This window comes from Natrix helvetica (genome assembly GCF_964273705.1).
Source record: "Natrix helvetica genome assembly, chromosome: 1".
Taxonomy (NCBI): Eukaryota; Metazoa; Chordata; class Lepidosauria; order Squamata; family Natricidae; genus Natrix; species Natrix helvetica.
Genome location: NC_138548.1, coordinates 17622757 through 17639198, shown reverse-complemented (window position 1 = coordinate 17639198; position 16442 = coordinate 17622757). Strand labels below are relative to the sequence as shown.

The following is a 16442-nucleotide window of genomic DNA, read 5'->3' as shown; positions in this document are numbered from 1 at the left end:
TTTTTGTTTGCTTCTCCCTTTTGGGGTTTTTGATTTATATCAAGCAGCTGCTGGGGTGTTGTGGTTGCGAGTTTGGAAGGCAAAGGATGAGGGGGTCAGTCTATTTTCCAAAGCACTAAAAGGCATTGTTAACAAATCAAGGAGAGAATCAACCTGGAATTAAGGAGAAACAGTGAGGACAATTAACCAGTGGAACAGATTGCCTTCAGAAGTTGTGGGTGGTTCGTCACTGGAGGTTTTTAAGACATGGCTGGACAGTTACTTGTCTGAAATAGTATAGGCCAGGGTCTCCTGGAGCAGGGGGTTGGACTAGAAGACCTCCAAGGTCCCTTCCAACTCTATTATTCCATGTTCTATGTTCAAAAATGAGTGAATGGGAGGATTGATGAAATGTATACACCAGGGGTGTCCAAACTTGGGAACTTTAAGACTTGTGGACTTCAACTCCCAGAATTCCCCAGCCAGCATGCTGGCTGGGGAATTCTGGGAGTTGAAGTCCACAAGTCTTAAAGTTCCCAAGTTTGGACACCCCTGGTATACACCACCAATGCTGTCAATGTCTTTTTTTTAATCAAAAATTGTCTCCTAAAGATATACACCCTGGAGATATTGGGGGGAAGGTTCTCCAATCCCCAATAATTCAAGCATTGTTTCCACTGCCCATTTTGAAGTTCTCCGTAATATTCATATTCTCTTTCTTCTGTCTGCAGATGTTTTCATTTGTTCCTTAGGCAAAGAAAATGAATCTACTTGGTAGAATATACTGTAAATTAATTTCAGGAGTGGGCTTTGTGACCAGGAATTTATTTTGGTAATAACACCGATATATATTAGAAAAAGAATTTTTGCCATGTCCCAGGCGAGGACAGCTTATTGCAGAGGCTCACCAACGATGGTCAATGGAGTACCCTTGGCGTGCAACCCTGAATTCAGTGGGTTTGCAGAAAAGTTGCCAAACAGTTTAGAATATTGGAATTTGTCCCTGTTCTTGATCAAGCATGTTCTTTTAAGAACTCAGAGTACATTATCAAACAGAATGTATCAAACATGATGACAATATCTAGGATAAAGGCCAAGGGAGCTGGTCCTTTTGCCCTTTCTATTGAGAAAGGTTTCTTTGATGCATGGATGCCAAAGATCCCAGCATCAAAGTTATTAAAATATGAATTATATCTTTACTTAAAGTGAGTTCATTGAGGTTGCTCTGCCTCAATTTTCAAGATTATTGTATCAGATTATTGAAAATCATTGGTTCATTCAACAACGGCATCTGAAGTCACATTTTTTCTCAGGGTCCTATTAAACCTGGAATATTTGTGGGATGGGGGGGGGGCTGTAAACATCTGATTGAGCTTGGCTGTAAAAATCTTGGCTGTAAAAATCTTGGCTGTAAAAATCTGGTTGAGCAATAGGAGGCAGCAAAGAATGTGTGTGTGGCCTTCCCTTTCCTGCCACCTAGTGGTTATTTGGATTGTTGTTTCTTTACTTCAACAGCTTTAAGATGTGTGGACTACAACTCCCAGAATGCTGGGGAATTCCAGGGAAATACTGGCTGGGGAATTCTAGGAGTTGAAGTACACACGTCTTAAAGCTGCTGAGATTGAGAAGATTTCTGCATTTTGTATCATTGAAGTTACAACGGAACTGAAAAAAGTGACTTACAACTGTTTTTCACAAGAGCATTGCAGCATCTCCTGGTCATGTGATCAAAATTCAGATTCTTGGCAACTGATTCACATTTATGACAATTGTAATGACACATGACTGGGGTCATGTGATCACACTTTACAAACTTTTGGAAAGCAAAGTCAATGGGGAAGCCAGATTCACTTAACAACCGGTTACTAACTTAGCAACTTCAGCGATTCACTTAACAATGTGGCAAGAATGGTTGTAAAATGGGGCAAAATTCCCTTCATCTCACTTAGTAACATATAATTTGGGCTCGATTTTTGTAAATCAAGGACTACCTTTACAGCAGAAGACTTTATAGTACTAGTTCTCAGATCTTTGGGTAGCTAGGTCTTGTGCCACATTACACCCCTCCTGCGTGAGCTGCACTGGCTGCCTGTGGTTTTTCGGGTGCGTTTCAAGGTGTTGATCACCATCTTTAAAGCGCTCCATGGCACAGGACCTAGCTACCTGCGGGATCGCATCCTACCGCACACATCCCTGCGACCAATTCGCTCTCACAGGGAGGGACTCCTCCGGGTGCCGTCCACCAAGCAATGCCAACGGGCGGCGCCTAGGAGTAGAGCCTTCTCTGTGATGGGCCCAACCCTCTGGAATGACCTCCCCCCCCGACATCAGAACTACCACCGACTTCCGCTCCTTCCGACAAAAACTAAAGACTCACCTGTTTCGATTAGCCGGCCTGGCCCACTCATAGTTTTATCTTACCTCCTGGCAGATATTTTAATTGGGGAATTTCATGGGTAATTATTTTAAATTCAATTTTTGGGGTATTTTTAGGGGTTGTTTTTAAATACTGCTTTTAATGCTTTACTTGAAGGTACAGTTTTATATAGCCTCCTCCATTTATGTATTTATGTATTTATGTATTTATTTATATGCATCCTATTTGTGTTTTAGCCTGACTGTACACCGCCCCGAGTCCCTTTTGGGAGAGGGGGCGGTCTAGAAATACGAAGTAAAGTAAAGTAAAGTAAAGTAAAATATTCCTAACCTTGGCTGCTAAGTAATTCATATTTCATTCTCTACAATGAAAACTACCATTTAAAACGGTCTTTTTCAATTTTAGCCACTTGAAGATGTGTGGACTTCAACTCCCAGAATCCTCCAGCCAGCTGTGCTGCCTGGCTAGGGAATTCTGTGAATTGAAATCCACATATCTTCAACTTACCAAATCAGGAGCGCTGGCTTAAGAGGAAAATGCAACCAAAGAAGAAAAACTCCATATTAATTTTCATTAATTTGCAGTTAGCAAGAGGAGAAATGCAGAAGCAAGGTGGCTGAATTCCTTCTAGTCACCCTTCCCAAACCGAGTGTTATGTGCAAGTAAGCAAGGCAGTTTGCAAACGGAGGAGAACATATTTCTCCGTATCTGAGATAGAGCATAGCAGAGCCTGCGCACGAGGAAGGTTACTCGCAAAGAAAGGGCCCAGTGTTTTCTTTCAACAATGCACAGTACTTGATAGGAACACTGAAAAATGTGTAATCTTATCTTTCCTCTCTTCCTTTTTTCTTTTCTTTTCTGTTCTTCCCCACCCCATACATCCTGGCCAATGCAGTGTTTTTTTTTCTTCTCCTTCTCTCTTTCCTTGAGAACCAGCTGGGGCAACGAGAATTCTTTACGGCAAAGAGAAAAAGAAGAAAAAGCTCTTGTGTAACAACCCACAACAGAGGTAGCCTTTGATAGCTACTTCAGCCTTAAAAAGAAACCTCAACCGTGTAATTCTGCCTCCTTCAACACCCCCCCACACTCCCCCTTCAGATGTAAATGGTGAAGTTTGGTTCCTTCTGCTAGCTAGGATGGATTTAATGTGTTGAGGCAGGTCCAGTGTGCAATTCAGCCGGTTCTATCTGTATTTGGGCGAACCAGTGGCGGTGGGAGGCTCCACCCAGCGGCCCGGATGTCATCACGTCCCGTTTTTGACGTTCTGTGCATGCACGAAAGATCCTCACATTTGTGAACCAGTAGCGAAAGTAAGTTGATTTCACCTCTGGGCAGGTCATGATTGTGACAAAGGACAAGAACATCTGTTCAATCTTTCTCCAATGAAAACACAAATATTTATAACATTTTGATCCCGAGTTTTCTTAAAAATGACCTCTGTGGTTTCCCTAGCTTCCCCCATTATCTTCCCAAGCCACTCTCGGATAGGTAAAGCTGCATAGGAGCGATTAGTCTCTTAAGATGAATGGGCTTTTTTTTAAAAAGGAGACATTTAAATGTGAACTTAGATGCTCCCCTTGCAGTCTAATGTGATCTTTGCAATGTCCACTCACCCTTAATGCCAAGCCAGGATCTTTTAACGAGGGTTTGCTGAGCAAGTCATAATGAATTGTTTTGCACATCACTCTAAGGCTGAAAACAAACAAGTGGTGACATTGGCTTAGCTTGATTTTTCAAGCAAGCCACTTTCGTGCAGTCCTTTAGCACTAGGCCGGAGATAGAACGTTAAGCTGAGAAATGTGGTTTTGGAGAGATTTTTAAAGCACATTTTTTAAAAAGAACATGTTTCGCTGGACCAGATGGCATTCAACATCCTGTTTTCCACATTGGCAATCCAGAGTAGCGTCTCCCAATCTTTGATATAACTGGATTTGTGGATTTCAACTTCCAGAATTGCGCTGCCAACATGGCCACAGATAAGAATTCTGGCAGTTAAAATATAAACCCCCCAGAAAATTGTATTTATTTGTTTGTATCGTGCCTTTAATATTTTTACAAATAACTCAAAAGTGGCAAACTTTCCTTCTATTTTCCCTATAACCGTGATGGTGAAACTAAGGAACGTGTGCCACAGGTGGTACGCGGAGCCATATCTTAGGGCATACGAGGCGTTGCCCTATGTCACTACCAGCGCACATGCGTACGTTGGCCAGCTGATTTTCGGCCGCCTGCATGGTGTGGGGAGGCCGTTTTCGCTCTCCCCAAGCTTCAGGAAAGCCTGAAACCTGTGGATGGCGAAAAACGGACCCCACGGAAGTTAGGAAATGAACTTCCATTGGGCCCGTTGGGCTGTTTTTCACCCTCCCCAGGCTTCAGGAAAGATCCTGAAGCCTGGGGAGGGCGAAAAACAGGCCTACCGGGCCCACCGGTTGGGAAACATGCTGTTTCTTGCCTCCGGAGGACTTTGGCGGGGAGGAGGCTGTTTTCACCCTTCCCAGGCTCCAAGAATGCCATGCACGGAGGCAGCGGGGGGTTGTCACGTGCTTATGCAGGCACAATGCAGGGGGCATTTAATTAGGGGCAGGGGAACGCATGTGCAATAGAGCGCGCACATGCTTTTGGCACCCAAGGGGGGAAAAGTTCGCCATCACTGCCCTATAGCAACCCTTTGAGATGAGTTGGACTGAGAAAGAATAACAGGCCCAAGGTCACCCAGCGGGCCTTCATGCCTAAGGTAGGGCTAGAACTCACAGTCTCCTGGTGATTGGCCCAAACTCACCCAGCTGGCTTTCATGCCTAAGACAGGACTAGAACTCAACAATGGCCTAGAGCAGGGGTGTCAAACTCACGTCATCCCATTGTCGTCACGTGACAGGTGGGCGTGACACATCCAGCCCATGGGCCGTGAGTTTGACACCCCTGGCCTAGAGGGACTGTTCTTCAACTGTTCCCTCCATTCAGTCCAACTGGAGTCCAATACTCTTAGTCCCCTCATTTAAAGAAGGCCATCTACTGAGACATAGGAAGTGGATCCTTTCTGTCACAGCTCATGGAACATCAGACTCGTCCCAATCCTCTCAGTTCTTTACAAAATACTGGAGACCTGGTTCTATTCCCTGGCATAGAGATTGGGACATTAGATGGCCCATGAAATGATACTGCTTTGTTGAATGTTTCCTGGATTTTTTCTGGGTGACTAGTGTAGGATTTTTATTTCATTGATTTTGGACCATCAAGCCATTTTCAAACCCTAGCAACCACAGACCGTATTTTTCGGAGTATAAGACGGACCAAGATTTTGAAGAGGCAATTTTTTTAAAAAAAAGTTTTTGCATTCTGCAGACCTCCCCAAAATGGCCCCTTTTTCACGAAAACAGGCCCATTTTTTTAAAAAAGTCATGCATAGCCTTTAGGAGGTTTGTAGAGTGCTCCTGGGGGCTGGGGGGGAAATTGAGCAAAAAAATGGCCTGTTTTCCATTCATTTTTGCCCTCCCCAGCCCCCAGAAGCACTCTGGAAGCCTCCTAAAGCAGGGGTGTCCAAACTTGGTGTCCAAACTTGGGAACTTTAAGACTTGTGGACTTCCATGCTGGCTGGGGAATTCTGGGAGTTGAAGTCCTCAAGTCTTAAAGTTCCCAAGTTTGGACACCCCTGTCCTAAAGGCTCTGCGTGGCCATTTTGGTGAAGGGGGCGGGGCTTTGGGAGGCAAAAAAATGCTGTATTCAGTGTATAAGACGCACCCAGATTTTCAGCCTCTTATTTGAGGGGAAAAGATGCATCTTATACCCCGAAAAATACGGTATGTTTATTTCTCCATAACAATCTATTCCTAACTTTGTCTTTCAAGTCAATGGTGTCTTCAACACCACTGTAAAGTCCATTCCCCCGTCATCCTCTTCTTCTCTTTCCTTCCATCTTTGCCAGCATTATGGATATCTCTAGAGAGTTAAATCTTCTCATAATGATATCCAGAGTAGGATAATGTGAGTCTGGTCATTTGGGCTTCAAATGAGAAGCGTGAGTTGAAGCTTTTAAAAAAATGTCCTGTTAATATTGTTCTGCTGTTGTTTTTAATGTGTTGTTAGCTACCCTGAATTGCATCTTTGAGATGGGCAGCTGTATGATCAAACCCAATGAACAAACAAGTAAACATTTGGAGATTGACAGCCTCTTAACACAGTCGTTGTGTTTGTACTTCATGAATAACAGTCAGCTGCTGATGTGCACTGTAGAAGCATATATTTCTTATCTGCACACACCTTACGTTATCTATCAGTGCAATACAATACAGGTAGTCCTCGACTTACGACCACAATTGAGCCCCCACATTTCTGTTGTTAAGTGAGACATTTGTTAAGTGAGATTTGCCCCAATTAGATGACCTCGGGACGCTGCAAATGTCATAAATATGAAGCGTCCAAATTTTAACCAAGTGACTGTGAGAATTCTGCAATGGTCGTGTGTGGAAAAATGGCCATACGTCACTTTTTTCAGTGCTGTTGCGACTTTGAACGGTCACTAAACGAGGACTACCTGTAACGAACGTATCCATTTGTAAAATTTATATCCTGGGTATAAGCTTTTTTTTTAAAAAAAAAAAACAATCACAATGTGAAGAGTTGAGTTTATTATTTTTTGCCATCCTTCCAGATTCGCCAAGTCCGTTTTAACGCCGTTTAAGCCCCTTTTCATGTCTGCAGCTTGTGGCCGTCGGTTCCGTTGTTTTCATTCTTTCTCTTGCACCGACTTTACAGGAAGGATCAGTAACACGCAGCAGCTCTAATGCGTTTACATCCACCGTGAAGGAATCTCCTGTACAGAGAGTGTTAAAGATCCATACAGGCCTCAATGCTTTTGTACCACAAATAGATAGCTTAAGTGTTCAGTGCAGCAAAAGTGCATTAATATTGAATTGCCTCTTTCACCTCACTCTTCACCACTCCTTTTCCTGTTCCTGAGCGCAGTTAGCATTAGAAGTGCAAACCACACGAGTCATATAAGAAAGTAGCAGCATCTGATTCCAAAAATCTTCAGAAAATAAAAATGCACAGGCCGTCCTCGACTTACGGCGACAAATTGAGCCCGGCATTTCTGTTGCCAGGTGAGACATTTGTTAAGTCAGTTCTGCCCCATTTTACAACCTTTCTTGCCACAGCTGTTCAGGGAATTGCTGCAGCTGATGAGTTAGCACGCCGGTTGTTAAGTGAATCGAGCTTCCCCATTGAGGAAGGTCGCAAAAGGAGATCACAATCATATCCGACATAGCAACGGTCGTAAGTAAGTTGCCAAGCATCTGAATTTTGATCACATGATCATGGGGAAATGCTACAAAGGTCGTAATTGCGAAAAATTGTCATAAAGTCACTTTTTTCAGTGCCGTTGTAACTTTGAACAGTCGCTAAATGAATGGTTGTAAGTAAAGGACTACCTGTTTAGTGCCTCTGGTCCCACACGAATGAATCAGCAGGCTTGTGTAGTTCAGGATTGCTTGCAATTACTGGTGGATTCTTCCCACTCTTGTTCTTCGCGTGACAGTTGGCAGGGCTCCACCCTCATTCTTGAGTTGGCACCAAAGAGCTGGCTTGAAGTTGCCTGTCATCCTGGCAGATCCCGCTCCAATCACTCCAGCTTCTGTTCCCAGCCGTTGCCAGTTTCCTGACTTCCCTCCAAGCTGATGGGTGACAACCCTTGAATGATCTTCTGACTTTGTGCTTGTCCAGGGGTGATGTCAGAAGAAGAGAAGACCTTGCTCTAAGCCAAAGCCGTGAAGGAAAAGTTGATTAGGTCTCAGTTTTATAGGTTAAGGATAAGAATAAGAGAATAACAAAGTTGGAAGGGACCTTGAAGGTCTTCTAGCCCAACCCCCTGCTCAAGCAGGAAACCCTATATCAGAGATGTCAAACTCGATTTCATTGAGGGCTGCACAGGGTTGTGTTTGACCTAAGGGGGCCGGGGTGGGCGTGGCTAGCTTGATGTCACTCATGTCGGGGGCGCTTGTGGCGGCCCGAGTGCTCTTCTGGCAATAACGGGCTCCTGAGCTCCGTTTTTGGCTGCGACGTCCTCCTGCAATCCTCTGCCAGCGAAAGCTCCGTTTTTGCTGGCAGAGGCATCGCGGGCCGGTCTTTCACTGTTTCCAGGGTGGCCCCGTGGGCCAAATCTAGATACCCGGCGAGCCAGATCCGGTGTGCACGCCTTGAGCTTGACACCCCTGCCCTATACCATTTCTGATCAATGGTTGTCCAGTCCACTCTCTTTTTAAAAACCTCCAGCGAATGTCTCAGGAGCCCAACAAGAAGAGATGGTGCCAGGCCATCTTTGTGTCATGATTAGGTACCAGTGAAGGCTTGTCCCTCAAACTGTTAAGGATCTATCCTGGTCTTTTTCTAGTTAAGCAGGTGCTTTACCACTGATCAGTCATTCCCTTCCTTAATAATAAAGTGGGTTTGTATTCCTCACAATTCTAAAATAGGGGTGAGGATTTTTTTAAACCCTAAGACTGAATGGGCTCATTGCAAATACTCTGCTGTCTCCGTAATGTCGTGCTGTCCTATCCATGTGCTTGTAAAATTGATTCCCATAAGGGCATTTGTGAACACACAATATAAAATAATTGATCGATCGATTGCGTCCCAACAAGTCAGTTTCGAGTCTTAGCAGTCATATAGATAGATTTTTCTCCATGACAATTTATCCCTAACCTAGTCCTTCAGGTTATAAAATAAAGGGGCAATTAAAATTAAACCATAAGAATGTGCTCCCTTTTGAGTTAGTCCATTGATCCATGGAGCTGGCATTGTTTCTATTAATGGCAGGATTTTCAGAGATATTCAGATATGCAGAGAGGAGGTAGCCATTTTTTTAAACAGAAATCGTGTTTCTTCTACAGCAGCATGCTTATGTTAGTATGTACAGTAGGTATACGGGCAATCCTTGTTTAGTGACCACAATTGGAACCAGCAACTCTGTCATTAAGTGAAGCAGTTGTTAACTGAAGCTGTACCTTCAATTTTACTTCAGCTTTCCTTTTAGAGGTAGTCCTCGATTTAGGACCACAATTGAACCCATCAATTCTCATCACAATTTCTGTTGCTAAGTGAAGCATTTATTGTCAGTTTGCCCCATTTTGTGCCCTGTCTTGCCACAGTTCTTAAGTGAATCGCTATAGTCATTAAATGTATCAAACGGTTGTTAAGTGAATCTGGCTTCCCTATTGACTCGTCAAAAGGTCGCAAAAGGGGATCACGTGACCCCAGGACATGTCAACCGTCGCACATAGGAGTCGATTGCCAGGTGCCTGGATCTTGATCACATGACCATGGGGATGCTACAGCGGTCATAAGTTTGAAAATTAATCAAGTCACATTTTTAAATGTCATTGCAATTTTGAATGGTCACTAAACGAACTGTTGTAAGGTGAGGATAATCTGTACTTTACAGACCTGTGAAGGTTGTAAATGAGAAGACTAGTTGCCATGTTACTTTCTCATCACAATTGTTACTTGGGACAGTCTCCAAATGAGGCAATCACTAAATGAAGACAATCTGTAAACCTAGGTCAGCCCATAACAAAGTGGTGGGATTTCCACAGTATGTTAGTCTAAACTAGGGGTGTCAAACTCAAGGCTTGTGGTCTGGATGCAGCCTGCAGGGTGCTTAGATCTGGTCTGTGAGGCTACCCTGGAAACCGTGAGGGATCGGCCTGCGTGCCTCTGCCAGAAAAATGGGCTCCCGTCCCGAGCTCCGTTTCTGGTTGCGACGGCCTCCTGCAACCCTCTGCCAGCGAAAACAGAGCTCGGGAAGGCTGCGAGCTCCGTTTTCGCTGGCAGAGGGTTGTAGGAGGCCGTCACAGCCAGAAATGAAGCTCGGGAACTGCCTCAGGCGAGGGCGCGAAGAATGCGACGCCTTCCTCTCCTGCCTTGCGAGTACAGTTTGCGGCAGGAGAAAATTTGGAGTAATTTAGCCAATTTAAACAATTTTTATCTATTTTTCCTATCCAATTTTGAAGGAGAGCAATTTGCACAGCCAGTCCAAGATTGACTGAGTCTAAAAAGGGGGAGGAGCTACCTCAGGAGCTCTGACGTCACGATTTGTAAACTCGGTCCTATTGGATACTGACAGGCACCTGAGGGTAGAACAAGAAGCAATGGGTGGAAACTAATCAAGGAGAGAAGCAACTTAGAACTGAGGAGAAATTTCCTGACAGTGAGAACAATTAATCAGTGGAACAGCTTGCCTCCAGAAGTTGTGAATGCCCCAACACCGGAAGTCTTTAAGAAGATGTTGGATAGCCATTTGTCTGAAACGGTATAGGATTTCCTGCCTAGGCAGGGGGTTAGACTAGAAGACCTCCAAGGTCTCTTCCAACTCTACTATTGTATTGTATTGTAGAGTTAACCCATGCATGGCTGCTGTCTCCATCGTCCTGAGAAAGGGCGCATCAGGTAAGCACCAACGCCCATTTTCGCTGGCAGAGCACTCGGACTGCCACAGGCGTCTCTGACATGAGTAACATCGAGCAGGCCACGCCCCCTATAGCCACACCCACCCTGGCCTGAGGTCAAACCCAACCCTGATGTGGCCCTCAATGAAATCGAGTTTGACACCCCTGGTCTAGACTACAACGAGGAAGGGTTGCTTGTGACTCAGTCCGTTTGTGGCAGACCAGAGCTGATTTGGAGTCAAGCAATTAAATAAATAAATCTGTTGTGGCATGTGGGAACTACGTTAAGCTATAACAGAACATGCTTGTTGAGGGTATCACGTCTTATGTGAAGCAGACCACCACGCTGAGCTGTGGCATGGTTGGGTTGGCCCAGTGCTGTTTGTGGTCTCATTCCTATAATTGTGTTGAGCTCACCTGGGTTAATTTGTGTTGACATAGACAAGGAATGAATGGAAGCCTTGTGCAGAAGCCAATATGACCCACATGTGGAAAAGGGAGACATGATTTTGGTATCTGGATTGTCGTTGGATTGTAAGTTGAGGGTTGGGAAAAGAAAGCTGCTTTTCTCAAAGACATCCAAGATACACAGGTAGCCCTCACCTTTCAACCATTCGTTTAGTAACCGTTCAAAGTTCCAATGGAACTGAAAAAAGTGACTTACGACCACCATTTGACATGATGATTGCAGCATCCCTGTGGTCATCTGATCAAAATTCGAATGCTTTGCAACTGGAATGTATTTATGAGGGTTGCAGTATCCCAGGGGAGATCTGGTCACCTTTAGCGACCTCCTGACAAGCAAAGTCAGTGGGGAAACCAGATTCACTTTATAACAACTGCAGTGATTTTGTTAATGTTGTGACCTAGGCTTCCCCAAAAAGCACGAGACAGATTCCTGGTCCCGACAAAACCCCTTTTATTAAACGAATGTGAATTCCTCTCATTCGCATTCAGCAAGGCCTGGCAAACAGTTTTTCAAAGGAGTATTTATGACTACAGACCTCATCTATCTTGGAAAGCTGCCATGTAAATATTTTCCAACTGAGGTGCTGTGCAAGGAAAGACTGGGCACAGAGTCTCTGAGATTCACGGACAGATCTTCACACTCCTGGAACGAATCTAACGACCGAACGAACAAATTGTTTCCTGCAAAAGCCCACCCCCCTTTCGCTCCTCTTTTATGTCCTATGGGAAGAGCCAATCACCTTCCACCTGTGACTTTACTCCCAAGTCTACCCAGAATTCTGTGTTCTTCTGGCAGTTCTGCACATGCGCACACTGGGAACAGACTCCAGCTGTTCCTCTGCCTCACTGATGCCTAGCTCCGTAAGCACCTGATCACTGCCAGACGGCTTCGGCTCTGTCTCTGCCTCCGACACAAAGCCCTTGCCCGAGCCTTCCCCAGCCTCCAGGACTGGCCCATGCTCCTACCTGACCTCCTCACTGTCCGACTCTGCTGTCAGCTCCACTGGTGGGCCACAACAATTAAGAACTTGCAAGAAAGGTTTGACTACCTGACTATATCCGTGGCTGGAATTGCTCAGGAGACCGTGTATATTTGCCAGCAAGGCTTCCCTGAAGGCCCACTCCGCTAAGGAGGAAGACAGCAGGATTTTCTGCCTTTGCTGTGGCTGGATTGGTGCCCCCTTCTTCGAGAAATGAATAAGACCCTCGTGACTCAAGTCTTGGCCAGGCCTAGATTAAATTACAACAAGCAAGCGCCATGAGGGATGACACTACTTGGAAAGGGCCATTGAGATGACGTGTAGCAGCCAGATGGATTTCCAGCAAGAGCTTTACACTGATCTTATCTCCATTCCTCGGGCTTCTGATTTGTTCCTAGGCCCAGTTCAGGTCTGGTGTTCATCTGTAAAATCCTAAAACAGAGATGGCATAGGTGGGCCATGGGCCATTTATCCCCAGAGCCCCTCTTAACAGGATCCTTTTTAAAACCTGTCGGCTTACGGGAAGACATTGAAATGCAAAGAAAGCAGGGGGGGGGGGGGGAAGGCAAATACCAAAATACAGAGAAAGTTAAAAAGAAGAAGAAGAAGAAGAAGAAGAAGAAGAAGAAGAAGAAGAAGAAGAAGAAGAAGAAGAAGAAGAAAAGCAAGACGATGCAAAAATAGATTGCTGCATTTGAATTTTTAAAAAAGTAGCGAAAAAGGACAAAAGACAAGGTACTTTTTAGTGATACAGCTATCCCTTTTCTTTCCATTTCTGTCTTCAACTAACCACCCATGGTTTTATTTAAATCAGTGTTTTTCAACCTTGGCCATTTGTAGATGAGATGACTTCAAATTCCTGGCTGGGGAATTCTGGGAGTTGAAGTCCCTGTCCCTCCCCACCATCTTAAAGCTGCCAAGGTTAAGAAAGACCGATTTAGGTATTTGAACTTTGCATCAAATATTAGTAATTGTTGCTGGCTTTTGTCTGAGTCCCAAAAGCCCTATTCCATGTTGTAGATATATGCTATCAATTTTGGCACTGCAGGTTTTAATTTTCGAATCCACCTCACAGTTGTTGTGGGGGAAAATAGGAGGAAGGACTATTTAGTGTAATCTCTGGTTTTAATTTCCCATACTGATATTGTAGGAAAGGTACCCTGTTTCCCTGAAAATAAGACCTCCCAGTTGGGCTTTTGAGTGCATGCGCTAAAATAAACCTTCCCCTGAAAATATTAGTCCCCTAATCATCTTTGTTGCTCTTCTCTGCACTCTTTCTAGAGTCTCCATCTTTTTTACATTCTGGTCGCCACGATGTAGAAAAGATGCGGAGACTCTAGAAAGAGTGCAGAGAAGAGCAACCAAGATGATTAGGGGACTGGAGGCTAAAACATATGAAGAACGGTTGCAGAAACTGGGTACATCTAGCTTAAGAGAAAGAAGGACTAGGGGAGACATGATAGCAGTGTTCCAATATCTCAGGGGTTGCCACAAAGAAGAGGGAGTCAAACTATTCTCCAAGGCACCTGAAGGTAGAACAAGAAGCAATCGGTGGAAACTAATCAAGGAGAGAAGCAACTTAGAATTGAGGAGAAATTTCCTGACAGTGAGAACAATTAATCAGTGGAACAGAAAATGCCTCCAGAAGTTGTGATTGCCCCAACACTGGAAGTCTTTACGAAGATGTTGGATAGCCATTTGTCTGAAATGGTATAGGGTTTCCTGCCTAGGCAGGGGGTTGGACTAGAAGACCTCTAAGGTCCCTTCCAACTCTACTATTGTATTGTATTGTATTGTATTGCAACACAGCAGCAGCCATGAGTGACCAGGCTCGCCGCCTCCTGCACCTCAAAAATAATAAGACCTCCCCCAAAATAAGACCAAGTGCTTATTTTGGGGGGGGGGTCAAAAGAAAATAAGACCCTGTCTTATTTTCGGGAAAATACGGGTATCTATTTTCCAATGTTGTGTTAGGCAAAACAGGATTGTTGAGATGTAACAGAACGTTTTCCCACAAATCTGAGACAGAGCTACTGTTATGTAAATCCTCAAATAGGCTTATGGGAGGTTTAAAATACAAAGACCTTCAGCCCTCTAAACACATTCAGCTAGGTGGGTACATTTTGAGCAAAAATGAGGTCAACCGCTAGAGAGAAAACGCATCCATCACTGCCCTCTTGTGGGTGCCCAGATTTTGGCAGCCAAGATTTAATAGCAGAAGTCCAGGTGGCCTTCAGCTTACACACTACAATCGGAACCAGAATTTCCATTGTTAAGTAAGGCAGCTGTTAATGGAGTCACGGACAATTTTAGCACCCTTTTTGGCATGGCGGTTAAATCACCGCAATCATTAAGCGAATAGACGGTCATTAAGCGAATCTGACTTAATTTCCCCCCTCGACTCTTGCTTGTTGAAAGATGGCTGGGAAGGTTGCAGGTTGTGATCGCTAGGATGCTGTGAAGACATTGTGAAGGCATGTCGGTTGCCATGCAAGCAAATTTTGATCATGTGACCGTGGGGACGCTGCAACAGACGTAAGAGCGAGGATTGGTTACAAGCTCCTTTTCCCAGTTCCGTTGCAATTTCGAACGATCACTAAACAAATGTTTGTAAGTGGAGAACTACCTGTACAGCCAACCAAGTGCTTCTCTTGGCCCTAAGTTCTGAATAACCCTTTCTCCTAGAAGAGGGGTCTCCAACCTTGGCAACTTTAAGCCTGGCGGACTTCAACTCCCAGCCAGCTTCCGGGAGCTGAAGTCTGCCAGGCTTAAAGTTGCCAGGATTGGAGACCCCTGTCCTGGAAATCTCTTCAGCAAAAGCATATTTTGAAGATCAGCTCCTGCCAGAGGGACCTGACTTCAATACAGAGAGTCCTCGATTTACAACACTTCACTTCGTGACCATTTGAAGTTGCAACGACAAAGTGACTTACGACCGTTTTTCCCGCTTATGACCCTTGCAGCAGCATCATGTGCTCAAAATTAAAACCTTTTAGCAACTGACTCGTATTTATGACGGTTGCAGTGTCCCATGCGATCCCCTTTGGCGACCTTCTGACAAGCAAAGTCAGTGGGGAAGCCAGATTCACTGAACAACGGCGTCATTCACTTAACGACTTCCAGTGCTTCACTTTTAACCAGTGGGGCAAGAAAAGTGGTAAAATGAGGCAAAACTCATTGAACAAACGTCTCACTTAACAACAGAATTTCGGGACTCAGTTGTAATTGTCAGTCAAGGAGTATCTATACACAGTAATATTATCCCTGTTGGGGCTCCTGCTGTAGGGGCTACCCCCCAAATGAGTTTTGACTGGTGGGAATTCCTGGGAACCACCTCCTCCGTGCCAACATCCTGGAGACTACAAAGAAACACCTCACCTCCCACCCCATCCCTGCAGCGTTTCTGAGGTTGGCAATCTTGGCCTAGAAAAATCGATGGCTTGACTTAGTGAGCTTGTTTGCACAACACATTGAACACGGATGAGTATTAATTGTGGGTGAAGTACTTCTACAGCAGAGCGTGTCAGAGGCCAGTGCACCTCGTAGTATCTTACTTTCTTCCGTGCTGCTTGATATCCCAGGAGCTTTTGCCCTGAGTAGTTAACCATGACCGGGGAGGGGGGGGCAGGGGAGGGGGTGCTGGGGGGAGTGTAGAGACGTTAGTAGACCCCACTGCAGGTAGTCCTCGACTTACAACAGCCACTGGGATCAGAATTTCCATTGTTAAGCAAGTGACTGTTTAATGAATTGCAACTGGTTTGACAATCTGTTTTGCCATGGTTATTGAGTGGATCGCTGCAGCTATTAAGTGAATCACATGGTCATTGAGTGGATCTGGCTCACCCCCCGGACTTTGCTGGTTGGAAGCCTGCTAGAAAGATCACAGATGGCAATCACATGACCCTGGGACATTGCAGCCATTATAAATACATATGGCTATTGCCAAATTTCTATCATGTGAGTGCTATCATTGGAGGCACTCTATAGGTAGCTAGGGAGCTATGTTAAATTTGTCCTACCCTTCCTACTATTACCCCCTCTGTAGGGATGAAAATAAAGCGGGAGTAGCAAAGTGTTTTTGTACAACTGGGCGTATTTTATTGCTTCTCATCTCTCCACCTCTTGGAGTAATGGCTTCTAAACCATAAGACAGCCAGTTGTCTTGTTCTTGTTCAACTAAATATTGGTTAAGCTACACCA

At 44.7% G+C, this 16442-nt stretch overlaps 1 protein-coding gene across 3 annotated transcripts in view; it reads left to right on the top strand.

The window, feature by feature from the left end:
• Positions 1-16442, top strand: part of NFIC (nuclear factor I C) — a 179951-nt gene that overhangs the window by 17489 nt on the left and 146020 nt on the right. The window lies entirely within an intron of this gene.